This window comes from Equus quagga, chromosome 9, assembly GCF_021613505.1.
Source record: "Equus quagga isolate Etosha38 chromosome 9, UCLA_HA_Equagga_1.0, whole genome shotgun sequence".
NCBI lineage: Eukaryota > Metazoa > Chordata > Mammalia > Perissodactyla > Equidae > Equus > Equus quagga.
The window spans coordinates 113,299,788-113,314,386 of record NC_060275.1 but is presented as its reverse complement, the minus strand read 5'-3'; positions in this window follow the sequence as shown (position 1 = coordinate 113,314,386).

Sequence of the window (14,599 nt, the reverse complement as noted above, 5' to 3'; positions counted from 1 at the left end):
CTGGCAGTTCTTCCCCGGATTCGTCTGGGGTCACTTACGTAGTAAAGTCATCTGGTGGCCCGACCAGGGCTGAATGGTCCAAGGTGGGGCTATTTGCATGCCTGGAGGTGGATGCTGGCCATCAGCCAGGTCTCCTTCTGCACAGGGTCACTCCCTGTGGATGCTGGCTTCCCATGGTGGTCTGAAAGCAGCACAAGGGTTGAGCAGAAGTTGTGAGGCCTCAGGAGTCCTTTGCTGGGAACTCCCTCAGTGTCACTTCCCGGTTCCCCCTCAGTCTATTGATGCTCGCCTTTAGGTGCAGTTGTGTGCTTTACACAGAAGCATTTCAGCTCTCAGTTGCACATACAGAGTGAATGGTACAGAGTTGAAATAAAAACAAGTCCTATGTGGGTCCTGCCCCTGCTAGTCAGCTCTATGAACATATGGGCTATAAACCACTGTGTATATTCTATACTGAGTTCCCTTTTTTTTCCTGCTCCCTGTTTTATTTTCCAGCATTGAAAGTTGCCTCTAGAAGATGCCACAATCTGAGATCAGCAATTTTCTTCCGCCTATTAAAATGCAAATTCATACTTCTATGCAACATGCGATAGATTTGGGTAAACTGTGGACTTTTCTCCACTCAATTCTTTACTAGTTGAATTTTAATCTTGATTGTCTGTCAAAATTCAGACTATTCCCTGAAGTTCAGTTACAGGGCTGCTTGCCTCATTCAGAGTTGCTCTGATTCACTCTTCACTCTTACAATGTGTTTTTTATACCTGTGAAATGTGGTCACATTTATTGAACTCTTACTAAGTTCCAGGCACTATGGCAGACTGTCATATAATGACTTCATTTAATCTTCAAGGATCCCACCTACCATTAGCCTCCCTTTAAAGATGAGGAAACAAACTCAGCCGGATTCAGGAACTTGTCTGAGGTCATTGTGTTAGTGTACTACTGCTGAGTAACAAAGTTCCACAAACTTAGAGACTTAAAACACCAATTTATTATCTCACAGTTCTTTGGTTGAAAGTCTGACACAGCATGACTGGTTACTCTGCTCAGGAACTTACTAGGTTAAAATCAGGGGATTGACCAGGCTGTGTTCCTTTCAGGAGGTTCTGTGGAAGAATCTTCTTCCAAGCTCATGCTTATTGTTGGCAGAATTCAGTTCCTTGTGGTTGTAGGACTGAGGTCCCCGTGTCCTTGACACATGGCCTCTGCCATCTTCGTGCCAGCAAGGGCACATGGGATACTTCTAGTGCTTTCAATCTCTTTGACTTCCTCTCCTGCCTCTGCTTTTAAGGGATGCTGTGGTTACACTGGTCCCTCCTGGATGATCTCTTTATTTTAAAGTCAACTGATTAGTAACCCTAATTACATCTCAAAGTCCCTTTTGCCGTGTAAGGTAACATATTCATGGGTGTAGTATCTCACTTTTACAGTCGTGGGGATTAGGGTGTAGAATGTTCTTAGAGCCATAATTCTACATACCCATAGTTTCCACAACTAGTAAGGGACAGACCAGGGCTGTAATCCCATATCTGCTTTAGTCTCTGTCCTCAGTCCTGCTTCCTCTCTAAGACTCACCTTAACCTAAACCTGAGCTATGGAAGTATAAACATGAAATCTGAGGATGCTGCTGTGATGGTAGAGCGTAATGTCTAAGACTGTACACTCTGAGCATCCCTGTCTGGGATCCAATCCTCAGTCCCCTCATTGTAGAGCAGGTGTCATATCAACATCTGCCTCTAGAGTTGTTGTAAAAATTTAATGACAATATTTGTAAAGGGTGGAGAACACTGCCTGGCGTATGGTAAGCATCATAGAAGTCATTTTAAATTAAAATAAATAAATAGATGTAAGGTGAGAGAGAGGACAGCAGTTGAGAAGTCATTGTCCCCATTTTATTGCACCATGATAATCATAACATTTAAAAAGCCAAAAAATTTGTGATTATAACACCACCTACTTTTGATCTAATAGTGTAAGATGTATCCTCACCAAGTTTCAACCCACTTGTTGGGGAAGGACTAGGGTTTATGCGCATTAGATGCTCACTAATTAATTGGGGAGTTGAAATGGATTCAAGAAAATTATGTAAAGGGGATATTATAATTTTTTTTGAGGTTGCCTATTTCCAGATAGGTCCTTAGGTGGAAAAATAATCATAAAGAGATTTTTCTGTTTTTAAAAAAGGCTTTGTTTTTGAAAAGGATTTGGAGAGAGTTCTATTTATTGAAGCAGCTGCTCAGACTGAAAGCAAAATCATAACATAATTAAGAAATAGGTGAGGGGCCGGCCCGGTGGCACACCGGTTAAGTTCACACGCTCCGCTTCTCAGTGGCCTGGGGTTTGCCGGTTCGGATTCCGGGTGTGGACACGGCACTGCTTGGCACGCCATGCTGTGGTAGGTGTCCCATGTATAAAGTAGAGGAAGATGGGCACGGATGTTAGCTCAGGGCCAGGCTTCCTCAGCAAAAAGAGGAGGACTGGCAGTAGTTAGCTCAGAGCTAATCTTCCTCAAAAAAAAAAAAGAAAAAAAAGAAAAGAAATAGGTGAAACAATCACTGTGATTGAAGGACCCTTGACATAACCGTGGTGTCATAGCTGACATGTCAACAGGTGTCATCCGTTGTGGAGACTGCTGTATACTATGAAGGTATCTACAAAGCTTGCATGTGCCCTAAAATGCCATGTCCCCTAGGTGGCCACAGCTATTGAAGCTGCTCTTAATATCTAACAAAATATCTTCATTAATGTTCATCATACCTGGGAGGGATAAGTGTCTTTGTCAATGAGACAGCACCCAGTAATTTATCAGATGATTGAGAGAATAGTAAGAACTATTTCTTTCTTGGCACTGATGTTTAGAAAAAAGCAGATTTTACCCAATGAAATTATACTTTATATTTGCATACTAGCATAGTTACAGTGTAAGTATACTGATAAAACCTTAACACTAAATAAAAGCAGAATAAAAATAAGTTGTGCATCCTCAGATCACTAGATGGTAAAAAAATAGGAAATAATATCTAGATCAGCAGATGATAGGGGGAAAAAAGGAAAACCAAGAATGTAGAAGTAAGGTGTAACATATCAGTTACAACAATAATAAACATGAGTTGAACTCAATTACAAACAAAGGATTCACAGTCATAAAGCAAATTCTACTGTAAATATTCAAAGAGACACACACCTGAAATAAAATAATACATGATTTAAAAATAAAATGATTGGCAAAATATATAAGGCAAATAAAATCAAACAAAGAAAAGTAGGAATAGCAATATTAATTTAAAAGCCAACATTAAGGCATAATTTTAAAAAATGACTAAAAAGGATCATTGTATGTGGATAACAGATATGTTTTAAAATAAAAGTACATGAGATATGAAACATTTGTATTGATCTCCGGAGTCCATTTTTTTCCTATAAATATTTAATGGATATCTACCGTGTGCGTGGTATTTGTTAGAAACTGGAAACACATATTTCAAATATACACAAGTATAGTCTCTGCTTTAAAAGTTTATGCTTAAAAAAGTAAATTAATATGCTAATAATTTAAATATACAAGCAGGAGAAAGAGATTGGAAGGAGATACAATAAATGTTAACTGCATAGGCATTATGATTTCTTTTTCTTATTTGTGTGCTTATTTATGCTTTTATATACTTTACAATTTTCTACACTAATAAATTCTATAAAATCATCATATGATACTTGTGCTCCCACCTGCTACTCATGGCCAGCCCTCACCTCCAGCCTGTCTGCCCAACATAGGGGATGTTAGAAGATTCTGCTGGGATTTCTTCATACAGTTCTGAGGAGAGCTGGTCCTTCACAGAGGATGACACCAGCAGTATGCTCCTCAAAGTTTCTGGCATCTGGGTGGTTTTCTTCCCTAGTGTTCAATGCTGATCTGAGATTGAGAGTAAACGTATATATAACAAAACTATGGAGAAGTCCCAATAATGGTGTTTACATGAAAGCTATGTCAGGCCCTACTGGAGTGTCAAGCCAATGCTTTAAAACCATGAAATGTTGAATAGAATATTCTATCGTAAAACACTTCAGATATTCAAAAAGGTATGAAGAATGCTATAATAACCAATTGTGTGCCAATAACATAGCTTAAGAAACAAATAAGTTTCTGAAGTACATTTCCACTTCAACATCCCACATGTTCCTAGAACACCATATGCCCAAAACTGAATTAATTGTCATCTAGGATAGCATACAGGTAAGAAAGATATATAATTAGGAGCATTGATCCTGGGGCCAGATAGTGTGGGTTTAAATCTAGTCTCTAGCACACAACTAGGTAACTTTAAATAAGTTACTTGACTTCTCCATGTCTCTGATCCTCATACACAATTTGAGAATAATAATAGTATCTACCTCACAGAGATACATGAACGTTAAGTGAGTTCAATATAAATAAACGCATTCAGAATGATTCTTAACATTTCTAAGAGTTTCCTCTCCTGATGAATGGTGCCACCTCACTGCCTCATCCGATAGTCATCAGATTCTACAGATTTGTCATTTCTCTTGAATCCATCTTCTCCTTTAAGTTTTCCCTTCCCCAGTTTTGAAAGTCATTTCTTAACTAGTCTACAGCAATACTGTCTCCTTTCCCACTTCTACTCCTTTTCTCATGTAACCCAGAAATTCATCTTTTAAAAATTAAATTATGGGAATAACGTACAGACATCCTCTGTCATCATTCCTATTCAACATCACATTGGAAAATCTAGCTAGTACAAGAAGACAAGAAAAGGAATAAATGGTGTGCATATTTGGAAGGAAGAAATAAAACTGTCTTTGTTCATGGATGATGTGATTTTCTGTGTAGAAAGTCCCCCAAAAAATCAGCAAATATACTCCTGGAACTAATTAGTGATTATAGCAAAGTTGCAGGACACAAGGCTAATGTTCAAAAGTCAATTATTGTCCTACATACCATCAACAAATAACTTGGAATTTAAATTTTTTAAAAATTTCATTGATAATACCACCAAAAAGTGAAATATTTAGGCATACATCTAGCAAAATATGTATTGGATCAATATATAGAACACTACAAAACTCTGATGAGAGAAATAAAAGAATCTGTAAAGAAATGGAGAAAGAGTGCATGTTCACAGATTATACAATTCAATATTGTTAAGGTTTACATATTTCTTAACTTGATATTTAGATTCAACACAATCCCAACCAAAATTACAGCAAGCTATTTTGTGGATATCAACAAACCGATTCTAAAGTTTATACGGAAAGACTAAAGATGGAGAATAACCAGTGCAATACTGCAGAAGAAGGGAAAAGTAGGAGGACTGACGCTATCTGACTTCAGGACTTACTATAAAGCGACAGTGATCAAACAGAGTAGTGAGAGAATAGCCACATAGACACATAGACCAATGGAACAGCATAGAGAACCTGGAAATAGACCCACACAAATATCATTAACTGATCTTTGACAAAGGAGAAAAGACAATTTAACAGAGAAAGGATAGGATTTTTGATAAATGATACTAGTACAATTGGGCATCCATATGTAGAAAAATGAATTTAGACACAGACCTCACATCTTTCACAAAAATTAACACAAATGAATCATAAACCTAAATATAAAATGCATGCTATAAAACATCTAGAAGAAAACATAGAAGAAAATATGTGACATTGGGTTTGGCAATGAGTATTCAGGTATGACACTAACAGTACAAAACATGAAAGAAAAAGTAGATAAAATAAACTTTATTAAAATTTAAAACTTTGGATTTATGAAAGATACAGTTAAGAGAATAAAAATATAAGCCACAGACTGGAAGAAAATATTTACAAAAGACATATCTGATAAAGGGCTATTATCTGAAATATAACAGAAGGAACAACCCAATTAAAAAATGAGCAAAGGCCTGAACAGACACCTTACCAAAGAAGATATACAGATGGCAAGTAAGCATATGTACAGATGTTCAACATCTTTTCTCATTAGGGAAATGGAAATTAAAATAAGGAGCTACTACTACACATCTATTATAATATCTATAACCAAAAAAGCTAGCAATGCTGAATGAATGCTGGCAAGGATGCAGACCAATAGGAACTCTCATTCATTGCGGTGGGAATGCAAAATGGTACCACCACTATGGAAGGCAGTTTGGCAGCTTCTTACAAAGCTAAAGATAGTCTTACCGTATGATCCAGCACTTGTGCTCCTAGGTACTTACCCCAGTGACTGGAAAACTTATGTCCACGCAAAAACTTACATGTGAATATTTTTAGCAGCTTTATTCATAATCACCAAAAGCTGGAAGCAACCAAGATATTCTTCAATAGGTGAATGGATAAATAAATGGTGGTACATCCATAGAGTGGAATATTATTCAGCAATAAAAATAAATGAGTTATCAAACTACGAAAGACAAGCGGTGACTTTAAATGCATATTGCTGAGTGAAAGAAGCCAGTCTGAAAAGGCTACATACTGTATGATTCCAACTATATGACATTCTAGAAAAGGCAAAACTATAAAGACTATAAAATGATCAGTGGTTGCCAGGAGCTTAGGGAGAGGGTGGGAAGAATGAATGGATGACATACAAGAGATTTTTAGGGAAATAAAACTATTCTGTATGATACTGTAATGGTAAATACATGACATTATGCATTTGTCAAAATCCATAGAATTTTACAGGACGAAGAGTGAAACAGTGTCTGCAAATTTTAAAAGATCATTTGGAAGTTTGGGATATCCCAATAAGAAATGCAGACTGTGACAAGAGAATCTAAATGTATTACAAATGTATGAAACAAGCTCAAAAAAGGGGGTGAGGGGAAAAGGTGCTGAACTAAGTAGCTTTGGAAGTGAGAAGAGTCTGAAGACTGAAGGAAAAAGGAACTACAGATAAACACTGTGCTCTAGTTGAAAAAGTTGTTTTCCACGGGGTATGGGTTAACAATGTTGTTATTGCTATACACACACACTGGAATTGAGCAAATAAGTAAAAGACTGGCAGCAGTGGGAAGCAGGTTTCTCACTCGAGGGCTGAGAACTTACAGATAAGCACAGGGAGGAGACTAGAATGATCCACGTGGTACTGAATTAGGGATGGAGACATCAGTATAAACTTATATTTAGCCTAATACAGATACAAATAGTTACCTATAGAAATATTTATAGATATGTGTATATATGAAGGCTAGTATATACCCAGGTATTTCCTTGTTCTATCAGCTGAGAGAGCCTTGAAGAAACAACACCCCAGTAGCGATGAGTGCACCTAGAACCTAATCTTGGTGTCTGATACCATCCTCTAGTAAAAGGAATCAGAGCTCCTTAGAGAAATGGCTGACTCTAGGACCTGGGCAAGAAAACTACAGATAAGCCTGGAGCTTCTTGTAGTCCCAGATAGTGAGAAAGTACTAAAAGAAAAACCCCACCTGATGGGTTATGTCAAAGGGACACAGGTGCCACTGAAAGAGTTCCCAATAAACAAAGCTGGAAAATTTGAGCAACAAAATAAATAAGATAGTACTGGATTGTAACACAAAGTATAAAATATTCATTAGTCCATACTGACATAAATAAATGATTGAATAAATTTATAAATGGAGAGAAGAGACAAATCTCCCATGCAGAGTATTTTCAAGTAATTTATGTAAGTCTTGCTCCCTCAAGGAGGAGGGGCATGACTTCTACGCCTTAAGTGTGAGTTGTGCATCATAACTACCTTCCAAGGAGTACAGTATGGGAAACAGTGGAGAAACCTGACAAACACTACCTCAGCCAGGTGATCAAGTTCAACATCAGCGTTCATAAATCATGTTGGCACTAGGTGCCCTCAATATGAGGTGATGAAAATGGCACTTTACTTCTGTGTTTTTCTCCCAATAAACAATAACCCTGGTCTTATCAGGGTAAAAACATCAGACAGATCCCAGTAGAGGGGTATCTTTCAAAATACCTGACCAGTACTCCTCAAAACTGTCAAAGTCATCAAAAACAAACTCTCAGAAACTGTCTAAGAAGACATGACAACTAAATCTAATGTGGTATCCTGGGTAGGATCCTGGAACAGAAAAAGGACATTAGGTACCAGTGAAAGAAATATGAACAAAGTATGGATTTTAATAAATGATAATGCATCAATATTGGTTCACTAATTGTAACAAATGTGCTATATTAGTGTAAGATGTTAATAATAAGGGAAAATAGGTGTGGGATACATGAGAATCCTCTGTAATATCCTCTCCATTTTTCTCTAAATCTAAAACTGTTCTAAAAAATTTAAAGTTATTAAAACTTTAAATTAGATTGTGAAAATTCCCTTTAAGTTCTTTAATGTTCTCAATCACTTGCAGGATCAAGTCGAAACTCCATCCTTAGCACTGATACCATCCCTTATTTTCTCCCCTTTCCAATTCACACTCTATTTCACACTTGTGGAGTTTTTCATGGTTCCTCAAAAACCAGCAACAACAATCCATCATGCCCTTTCACTGTTCTTCACTTTTGGACATTCCGTTACTCTAGATCTTTCCTGACAAATGAGTCATCTTGGAAGATTCAGCTTAGTGGTCCCCTCCTCAGAGAAGTCTTCCTTGACCTTTCCAAAACGGACTGACTAAGTGCCCCTTCTCTGTGCAATTTGGCTCCTGGGGAGTGCAGGCTAGTCAGTCACCTTGCTGCTCGCTACTCCACGTGATCCATAGACCAACAGCATAAGCATCGCCTGGGAGCTCATTAGAAATGCAGAATCTCCCCTCCCTTGCCCAAACCTACAGAATCAGAATCTGCATTTTAACAAGGTCTCCAGATGATTTGTAGCCACATTACAATTGAAAATGCTTTGAGCATCCAGAATTTAGCTTTCCCCAAGCCCTTAGCATATGGTTCTCTGATTTTTTTTTTAATTGTCTGTGTCCTCGCCAAGCTATGAACTCACTGAGGACAGGGGCCATCTTTCATTTGTAGTTTTCTTTATCTCCAATATTATCACAGTATCTGGGACATTCATGAGAACAGAACTGAATTAATGACTGGCTCAAGGACACATTAAATGAGAGGCTGTATGAGAAAGTTATGTGAGTTTTATAGGTTAATACCAAACACTCCATTTTTTCTTGCCAAAATTTAGGAACAACTGAGAGACAGGCCAGGGTCAGGCAGATGATGTACAAAACATTAAGTTTATTGCTGATAATGCTGATTTGGGAGAGCATAGTTTTTCTGTATAGCTAAGCAGCATCTTTACACTTTTCCTAGAATTAGACAGACATAAAGCTCATCCAAGTTTCTCCTTGGGGAACAGGGATCTGCTCTTGTAAAACGCAAGGCATGGAGGAACAGACCTGTACAGTGCTCTCTCTAGACAGAGTTCAAAGAGACTGAAAACAGAGGTGCCTGGTCAACCTGCTCAGGGTCCTTTCCTAAATTCTCAGTCAGCCCTTCTACCTCCCTCCTGTGGTGCATGGATAGGAGGTTACCCTGAGGAATTGATAAGTGCCCCCCAAACCACAGTGGGGAAGTTAGAGAAAAAAAGGAATGAATAGGGAAAAATAGAAAAGAGAAATACAATACAACAGCTATGATCTTGAAGAAATAAAAGTCTCACGGGGAAGAGCATGCAGCTGACACTGAGGTAGAATACTGAAGTGCTAGATTTAGGATGAGACCCTCAGACCTGCCCTACCTTACTATGAACAAACTAGCTCTGAACTGTTTCCCGGGGGTTTCCAGGTGAGCTAAGGGCGGTCTAAAATGTCTATCTCATAAACTAACACATGGATAAGGAGCACCGATTAGTGGTTACCAGACGGGAAGGAGGTGGGGAGAGGGTGAAAGTGGTAAAGGGGCATATATGTATGATGATGGATAAAAACTGGACTGTTGGTGGTGAGCACAATGCTGTCTATACAGAAACTGATATATAATAAGGCACACCTGAAATTACACAGTGATAAGCCAATATGACCTCAACAAAATAATCAAAAATAAGTAAATAAATAAAATGAAATGCCTATGTCAGCCTGCAGCCCCAGTGAAGCCATACCAAACTGGAGGGTATGGGAAACATCACTGTGTTTCATCTCTTCTAGTGGGTTCATTTTCCAACACCTCTTCCTCTGTTGACCAGAAAATCACATAATATGAAATATAATGGCATCTTTAATGTATTTAATATGGATAAACTCTAAGCAACCAACAGTAAGAAGCTGAATTTTAAGGAGATCAGGAACATGAAAAGATCCTTTAATGCAATCTAACACAAAACTACGAGGGCTCAGAGCCACGTCCTTTAAAGTTTTATTTATTCTTTGCCTTTTCTGTACCATTTAACTCACAAAGTTTGCGTTTTTGTGCCCATTTTTGCCCAAATCTTTGGGCATTATGTATGGTAGTATAATACGTATTATAAAAATGTTATATTATATATCGTATACGTTATAATAATCCCATATTATTATAATCCTCAGTCAGGCAGAATTCCATAATCTGTAAGCCTTCGAGTCTTTTTGGAAGCCCATTTTCACATATGATTTAAGACCAATGTGTATGTTATCCTAAGAAATTAGAATGAAGATACTCACTAGTCGTATATATTAAAACACACAGTACAGTTTATCAACAGCCACAATTTGGGAAAGCTCGATCTCTGATCTATTCACCCAGGGGGAGCAGAGACACAGGTGGCTTACAAACAAGCCCAGGCAACCACCCTGATGGTCAGGCAGACATCCAGGGGTGATTTCCGCTAGTTCTTTTAGGAAGAAATCCATGTTAACAATCTGGGTTATAAATATTTAGCGTGCATGACCACATACCTATAGCTACTGCCTGTGGCAGACATTACTAATTGATCACAACAGTCTTCTGCCTTGAGCTAGATGTAGCCTTCTCAAACCAGAGCTTGGGGCAGCCACGATTAATTGATTGGAGTTTGTGCATGAAATGAAAACCACCTGAATCCTAGAACTGGGATCTTGCTCTCTCACCTCCCTTCTATCTAAACACAGAGCTGCCTGGACATGCCTCAGCAGCCTCCACTTTTGCTGTGATCTTTTCAGAATATCAGCTCAAGGACTGTATTCTTTACTGTCATACTGCCAGAATCTAGCCAAGTGCATGGCACAGTTTTGTTAGAAGAATAGAAAAATAGGTGAAGGGTGGTGCCAAAAAACTGAAATAGAGGCTAAGGGAGAAGAGCAAGTCTGGGTAAAGGCCATAATAAGTTGAGGTCTGGACTGAGTGAGTCTGAGGTGTTGGTGTGACATCCTGCTACCATCTTCCTCCACTGCAATCTACACGCTGGAGGACAGAGACTTTGTGTGGTTCAGAATAGACTCTTGCGGCTCATTCGTGCCCAGGCCGTCTGTACTGAGTGGAGGGTGAATTCACAGGGGATGTCCATGAGTTTGGAGAGCACAGGGGCTCTGGATCAGCACCAGGGATATGAGAGGCATCAAGGTAAAGTTCATGACAAGGCCACGGGGGAGAAGGAATAAAATAACCTGGTAATATTTATTCTCTGCTGGTGAAAGCACTGGAGAGAAGTTCTATTGTTTTGTATAACCAGAGCTGAGGCTGTAAGAAAAAAGGTGGACTTTTGCTCTTTGAAATGGATTAATTGGCCGCACAACACGGCCTTACAGAGGCATAGATCTAGTCTAAAATGCATCAAAGAAAAACACTTTTCGAGAGCTATAGATACAATAATTTATGTTTGTATGTTATATTTATAATAATATCCATTACAAGATCACATTATATTGTACTGTATTATGTTGTACCGTAAATATATTTTTAAAAATAAAACTGGACAAAATATCCTTTCTAAATCAAGTATGCTGGAACCACAAGCCCTCTGTGATTATTCACATTCTTAAGAACTTGTGTCGAAGTCTGGCTGGATTGGTGATGTTGTTACAAATTAACGAGAGAACTCTCAAAACTTTGTCTAGTGCCTGGGCAAACTACACGCCAGTGGATGGCTGCGCATAAGATGACATATTCCAGCACAATTCACACTACATAATGCCAAGGAAGAAGCCTAATTATTTCTATAAATTACTTTTGAGAAAAGCATGTACATTGTACTATATACAGAATTTAGCATTGCTAAGCAATGTAGGCAAACTCTTTAGACAGAAAATGCCATTTTGATTGTATCTTTTAAATTGCAATTAAATTAGTTTCGTAAAATCTTCAATGTCTGGATTTATTTATCAGCACCTAAAAAACAGATAACTCTCTTGAATATGAGAGCATCCTCAACAAGACAAAGCTGTTGCCACTGGGAAAAAAATCTAACTTGAAAAAAATTATTATTCTTGAGGAAGGAAAAAAAAATGTTGATCCAGCAGTAAGGATGTTATACCTAGGCATTTCCCAGAGACTTGATCACCAGATGGGAGATCTGGCCCATGGTGAACTCTTTCCTAGGGGCCGTTAATCCCCAGAAATTCCTTGGGACTTTGCTTTGTCATGTAATTAATCACACACAAGTCTTGTAGTGTGATGTTCAGTGTAGCTTTATTTATAAGAGTAGAAAGAAAAAAAAGGAGAGAGAGAGAAGGAAGAGGGAGGGAGGGAAAGAGAGGGAGAGAAGAAAGAAAAAGAGAGAAAGAGAAGGGAAGGAAGGAAGGGAGGAAGAAGGAAGAAAGGAAAGAGGGAAGGAGAAAAGAAAATAGTAGGGTAGAAAAGAAATCATCTAAGGGTTCAACACATGAGGAAATAACCACGCAAATTACCTTATATCCATGTCACAGAAACGACATGCCTGCTAAAATTCGCTTTTCAAAAAGCTTAATATTATGGAGAAATTCTCCTAATAAAATGCTAATTTTGTAAAACTAGAAATTAAAGTCCTATATATCAAATAATTTCCGTTTTATTAAAAATATTTGTTTTCCATAGTGGCTGCACCAGTTTGCATTCCCACCAGCCGTGTATGAAGGTTCCCTTTTCTCCACATCCTCTCCAACATTTGTTACTTTTTTGTCTTGGTAATTATAGCAATTCTGACAGGTGTAATGTGATATCTCATTGCAGTTTTCATTTGCACTTTCCTAACAATTATTGAGGTTGAACATCTTTTCATGTGCCTATTGGCCATTTGTATGTCTTCTTTGGAAAAATGTCTGTTCATATCCTTTGACCATTTTTTGATTGGGTTGTTTGGTTTTTTATTGTTGAGTTGTTTGTGTTCTTTATATATTTTAGAAATTAACCCCTTGTCAGATACATGATTTGCAAATATTTTCTCCCAGTTCATGGGTTGTCTTTTCATTTTGTTCCTGGTTTCCTTTGCCTTGCAGAAGCTTTTTAGTCTGATGTAGTTCCATTTGTTTATTTTTTCTTTTATTTCCCTTGCCTGAGTAGACGTGGTATTCAAAAAGGTACTGCTAAGGCTGATGTCAAACACTCTACTGCCTATATTTTCTTCTATGATTTTTATGGTTTCAGGTCTTACATTCAAGCTTTTAATCCATTTAGAGTTAATTTTTGTGTATGGTGTCAGATAATGGTCTACTTTCATTCTTTTGCACGTGACTGTCCAGTTTTCCCAACACCGTTTGTTGAAGAGACTTTCCTTTCTCCATTGTATGTTCTTGGCTCCTTTGTAGAAGATTAGCTGGCCATATATGGAAAACAGTATGGAGATTTCTCAAAAAATTAAAAATAGAAATGCCATATGATCAATCCAGCTATCCCACTGCTGGGTATTTATCCAAAGAACATGAAATCAACAATTGAAAGAGATGTATGCATCTGTATGTTCACAGTAGCATTATTCACAATAGCCAAAACATGGAAGCACCCAAGTGCCCATCAATGGACGAATGGATAAAGATGTGGCACATATATACAATGGAATACTACTCAGCCATAAAAAAGACAAAATTTTTCCATTTGCAACAACATAGATGAATACTAAGGGTATTATGCTAAGTGAAATAAGCCAGACAGAAAAAGACAACACTGTGTGATTTCACTTATCTGTGGAAGATGAACACATGGATAAGAAGAACAGATTCATGGTTACCAGAGGGGAAGGGGGTAGGGAGAGGGCAAGAGGGGTAAAGGGGCACATATGTATGGCGACAGACGAAAACTAGACTATTGGTAGTGAATGTGATGCAGTCTATTCAGAAATTGAGTCATAATAATGTACACCTGAAATTTACACAATGTTACAAGCCAATATGACTTCAACAAAATAATTTTTTAAAAAGTCAGGTGGAGTAGTAGACAAACAAACAAAACTATTTGTTACTATACAAATAAAACACAATATTAATAATAATTTATCTTGATAACAGTGTTATGGATTATTTTTATTTCCTTCTGTGTTTTTCTGTATTTTTTGTTATTCTATATTACCCTTCAAATTAACATGTATTATTTTAAAAAATAACAAACATTATATGTTTTTAAAATATCTAGTTACCTTTTGTGTGTGTGTTTTAAACACATGTAGAATAGTCAACCAAAATTAAAATTATGATGTTTCTTTGATAGACAACAGAAAGATAGCAAGTTACTAACATATAATTTAAATATATGTCTCAAAACATGATATATTCTAATTAGGAAT